The sequence below is a fragment of the Ictidomys tridecemlineatus genome, chromosome 3 (genome assembly GCF_052094955.1).
Source record: "Ictidomys tridecemlineatus isolate mIctTri1 chromosome 3, mIctTri1.hap1, whole genome shotgun sequence".
Taxonomy (NCBI): Eukaryota; Metazoa; Chordata; class Mammalia; order Rodentia; family Sciuridae; genus Ictidomys; species Ictidomys tridecemlineatus.
The window spans coordinates 198280411-198286410 of NC_135479.1; positions in this window are offsets into that span (position 1 = coordinate 198280411).

The window sequence follows — 6000 nt, forward strand, 5'->3', positions numbered from 1 at the left end:
AATCAAGAAAACCCAGGAAACAATAGAAAGAGAACAAAATAAATGTTGGTAGGCATAGACTACAAAGGGGATCCTGTTGAAGAACTTTTCTAGTTCCGTCTTAACAGAAGACAAGCATAAGAGAGACAAGGCCCAGGTAAGAAGCTGCTGTGGTAACCCTTTAGGATTCATGAATATAAAGATTCACACTTCATGAAAAATTGAACTCCATAAAGTCCAAGATTCACATGGGGTAGAGTTCATTGTAGGTTGCCTGGACTAACACTGCTTCCTTACGTTCCTGCTGGTCCCTGGGTTCTGAGAGTCTTTTTATCATGAAGGAGTCAGCAGCATTGTGGATGGCTACACCAGTTCTTGCTCTCACCCTTTCCACTACTTTCTCGGTATGATATTTGATCCATCTGACAAATAACCAGATTCTCATCTATTCAGCTTTTAAAAGCATTTCCCAATTTAACACCCTGTCACACTCTCAATTTTTCTGTTTCCCACCATAGGAGAAAATGAACACAGGGGAGTTTCATGTCACCTTTGTGTGTTTAAACCAAAATAGGACACGTTTTGCCCATACTCATTACTGGTACATTTAAAAAACAAACAAACAAAAAATAGATGAACAAAATATAGAGTTACTTGCCATTATACAAACTCAAGGTTGAATAACACATTTTCTTATGTTATCTATAATATTCACAATGATCATGAACTTATTATGTATATAAATTAGAAATAAAATCAACCACAATGTTTTTTTGTTTTTAAAGACAAGCAAGTTTAAAGTGAAAGAGAAAATTCCCTCATTATGCGGCTCAGGGCTTCTGTTATGGTTTTCTCTCTCTTTTTTTTTTTTTGCAGAATTACCACCTTATTCTCAAAATACTGCTCATTTAAGATTGAGAAGAGAATGTGGGTTTTAAAAGAAGACATTGCTTCAATACTCAGTCAATCTGAAGATTTTTCATTCAAGTTTGAGGTCAGGGAAGCATGTACTTGTATTATACTCTGTACTCCTTTGTATTATCAACAAAGTTAAAATGCCTTGTAGACTTCAGTGGAAAGTCTTTCAACTAATATTTTCATTTTCTGAACAGGGTAAATATGCTTAGCTAACTACATTTGTTAAGGTTGGTATTTTAAAATGCTATCAAGCCTTCAGAGTGCAAAGGATCTTACACAGGATACAGAAATGGACAAAGAAATAGATTTGTTTCTGACCAATTACTATGGTTAGTTATCTTACAAAATGCGGGATTCCTTCAAGGCAGTGTTTGCCTCTGAAAACTCATCTGTGTTGAGAGTGAAATGCCAGAATTCTGAGTTTCTTACACATATTTAATATATGACAAACCATATCCTAGATCTGTTCAATTAGCAAAATAAAACCGTGACATGCATTGATCCTAGTAAGTATGTATTAAGATTGAAAAGCTACTTGTAATTTTAGTTGCTTACGAAACTTGGAAAATTTTAATTATTTATAAAACAAATACAAACTTTTGGTTAGAGAATGAAAATTCAATATAATCTAATGTAGGTGCTCTGCTGAATGATTAATATAGAAATTGCTTATGAGAAAATCCCTTCCAAAAATTCTAGAGATAAAAACATAACTTTTTTGTAAATTATTTCCCATATTTTCAATAAAATATTTTCATTAATAGACTATCAGAATTTCTACATTTAGCTGTACAACCCTTCCTATAAGAGTTAAAATATTTTTGCTGTCACTGTCTTCACTAGTTATCAGCTTTTCTGTATAATTCTGTGCACTTATATGAATGTGTACATATAAATATATATGTTTACATTTTTATTTATATATACTTGTAATTTCTTGTCCTAGGTTACATGCACCTAGAAACAGAGTTCATATTAATCCATGCCTTATTTTACAGATGTTGCCATGGTGCTGTATTATCAACAATTATTTCCACAGTGAATAATTCTACTGTGTATTCTCTAGGAAGAATATGACATATAAACAAAATAAAGTATCCCATATAATGTTTTCTTTTCATGTAAGAAATTATCATTGTTGAACTTAAATAAAAAATGCTTTCTATGTGTGCTTTATATCTGGATTACCATTGAACTTTCTTACTGTTACCTATCATGGTGTCAACAATGCCCAAGAAAGAGTTTGCAGGATGCAGATTAAGGATATAATTAATAATTAATATTTTAAATGAAGAAATGAAGGATTCAAAAACTCTATTGAACAAATAGTACATAATTAATGATGCTTTGTTAAATACCATAATAACACTGCCAGATGCTTTGCAGTTTTAGCTTTATATCCCAGTTCTTTGTCATTGTCTGAAAATTAAACAATAAAGTATTTACTTTCGTAATGATATAAATTAAAACTCACTGGATAAACTACTCTGTTTAAGACAACATTTAGTGTTTCTGCTTATAGTATTCAAAATATGAATGAGTTAGGTGAAAATTTCAATAATTATTCATTCAATGAAATGCTCATTGAAAGCTCATGAAATATCAGGAACATATCTAATATGCTCAGTCTATGAAGAAAGGTTTTTGAGGGCTTGACTTGGCCTCCTGTCCAGGGTAATTGCCTACCACAAGGAAGACGGAATTGGGAACTGGTGAAGGTGTGGTGGCTGGTTTTTGTTCCATGGGTATGTCGGGGTGTGTCTCCCTGCCTGTCCTCAGGGACAAGGTGTAGTAAAAGTTGCTCACTAAAACTATAATAGGGTAAAAAGATCCAATGCTGGCAAAATGTGTTAAGTAAGCTACAAGAAGCTATCGTGGTTGGAGAGGAGAGAATGAGGCCTAACACACAGGTTCCTATGAGGTAGAAGAAGTACATAGCCAGACAATGAAAGACTTTCCAGTAGGCAGTAAAATTTGCTAAATTTAAAATAAGAATCATTATATATTGCAATACTTTGCTCAAGGGCCGCATTCTATGTAGTCTTTGTGATATAAATCCCTCTGTCTCAACAGAATGTTAGAAAATTCTCCTTTTTCTTTTTAAAAGTTAATTAGAGGGTGCACTGTGTCCTAGCTGTGTTTAAAAGTCTCTAATTACAATGTGTTAAGTAACTGTGGTGTGATACCATGCTGAGTGTGAGACTTCACATTTTTCATGCAGATTTTCTTTAAAAATGACAAAATTCTTTTAATGTAAAAGGGGAGGTGCGATAAAGAGTCACAGTAGGAAAAAAAAGTCAAAGATACGAAAATGACTCCTATGTGAATAATTGAAAATATTCATGCATTGTATACTTAACATGAATTTAATGATGTCAACCATCATTGACAAATTTTCTGACAAGTGGAGAATATTGTGATATTTAGTTCATTTTGGCAATTTCATATACCAAACTCTAGATAATATTTTTACATTAACATTTTTTTGGGGGGGATATTAAACTCAGGGACACTCGACCACTGAGCCATACTTTATATTTAGAGACAGGGTCTCACTGAGTTGCATAGTGCCTCACTTTTGCTGAGGCTGACTTTTAACTGGCCGTCCTCCTGCCTCAGCCTCCTGAGCCACTGGGATTAGAGGCAGTGACCACGGCACCTGGCTTACATTAGCTTTTTAGACATCATCTCTTTCTCCTTAGATTTGTCTCAAAACACAGAGAAGAGTATATTAGGTAGAACTCTCTGTTGTCCCTTGTGGCAAAAGGATTCAAACTTGGATTCCCTGCTTCAGAAGACCTGTTTAGCAGCTGTTTGGCAGGGATGTTGGAAACTTCTTTTGACTCACAAAACCTCTAGGTTTAGATTTGGACTGGATCCCCATCTTCGTTCTGAAGTGTGATTTTCTCTGCTGCAAATTCTGAGTCACCTAAAGAATTATGTAAATATATGTATTCCTATCTAACATTCTCAAAGCATTCTCCATTTAGCAGATAGAATCATCTAAAACTGAAAATGAACCCCTCAATTTTGTGTGTGTGTGTGTGTGTGTGTGTGTGTGTATGTGAGTGGTGCTGGGATTGAACCCAGGGCCTTGTACATGTGAGGCAAACACTCTACCAACTGAGCTATATCCCCAGGCCCCTCAATTGTCTCCTTAATGTACCAAAGTCAGCATGTTTCAACTGTATTTATAAAGCAAGCTGTAAATATTATTGAAGAAATAAGATCTTAATTTGCTGCCCTCAATAATGTGTACAGTCACATACTGATTAGTTCTCACCCTTCAGCCATGTGCCTCCATTGCATGCTAAACATACTCAACATTACCTCTCTCATTCTGCCAAGTCTCTGCAATTACAAGCAAATTCTGGGGACCTTTTCTGTTCCAATGTCATATTCATAGATCCAGGGAGGCTACTTTAGCAAACAAGTTAGTCAACTGTCTTCTGTAAAAGACCAAATAGCTTTTTAAGATTTAAAGTCTGCATTAGCCTTCTTATGCCACCATTCAAACAAAACAAAACAAAACAAAACAAAATAGAAAACATGGATTGGGAGGATTAAACACCATACAATTTTACTTTGCATACACAAGTTTTATACAAGTTTATTTTGAGGTTGAGTACCTGTAGGGCTCTCTTTCTGGCTTGTAGAAGGCTGTCTTCTCATTGTGTCATCAAATATCTGAGACAGTGATCTCACTAGTGCCTTTTAAGGACATTGATCCTATAGATTCAAGGCCCCACTCCTAATTTTGCTTAGCCATAATTACTTCTTATTGGCCTTATGTCTAAACACCATCATATCGGGAGTTAGGATTCAATTTTTGATGCTCAGGGGGAAACTTATTTTCTACACTGTGTGCCCACTATTTCAATGTACCCTTGTTCTGTAAAGCAACATTAGACAATCAGTACTCAATACATCTAACCTTATTACAAATAACTTGTATCTCCAAATGTAGATGACAAAATGGACTTTACCTACAAGTTTTGTTTGCACACTGAGATGGTTTAACTTTCTAAAATGTGGTTTTAGAGGGTCCTTTTTAGTCTCCTATCTCTCTAAAAACTCATTGCAATCATATTTCATGCATATAGTCAATCACCATTTCTAAATTGTCTTGTTTTTTTAGCCCATATTTCTAAAAAATATTCCTGTTTTAGCAGAATAAAGCCCCTGTTGGGAGTTACTTGGAAACACTGGAATTTGTATTTCTGGATACATATCACCACCCTTTCATGGTTATCCTTTAGCTGAAGTGCTCCAATGTCTCCATGGGATGTTTGAAGAGTTAACTGACCCCACATGAGTCTTGGACAAATAAGTCAGTTATAAGAGCAATAACTGTAACCAAGCAAATTGAATCTTCTAACAGGTGTGCCAGCAAAGACAACAGATTTTCTAAGGGGCAGCTATGACTGAACTTTGGAAAGCATTGCTGAGCTGGGTGTGTTTTTACTGCAAATGGTGTCAGAATTGAGTTTCACAAGAACTGTATTTTGAGTTACTACCTCTGAGACAAGAGAAGAAACATTTAAAAATATATTTCAAAAATTTGTTCCATGTCACCAGAAATCTTACCTAGTATGGAAATTGAACCTCATTAAAAGTTATTTTAAAGGATATATATAGCAGAGAAAATACAATTGATTCTGGAGTAAAAATATGCTTTTTAAGGCTATTTATATATTTGTGAATGTAGATATTTACTTATTAGAATATTGGTGCAATTTTTGAATGTTATGGTCGTAGAAAGAAAAATTTTGAAGGTTTTCAGATTAAATATTAAAGGAAAATACATTAATATTGCTGGATACAAAATCACTATACAAGTGTAAATATAATTTCTATTCCTCTGCAAAACAAACAAACAAAAATTTTTAAGACACAAGAGCAAATACCTGGTGGAAAACTTCTTGATATATTTGACCATTTTAAAATACAGAACTGATCAAGAAAATCTAACATATGAGCAAGATGTGGCTGTACTAGATATACAGGACAATTGATACTGATGTACATGTTTCTCATATGAATGTGGAGTTATTATTTTTACTTCAAATTGTTTAATAAACAATTTGTGTATTTTCCTATAGT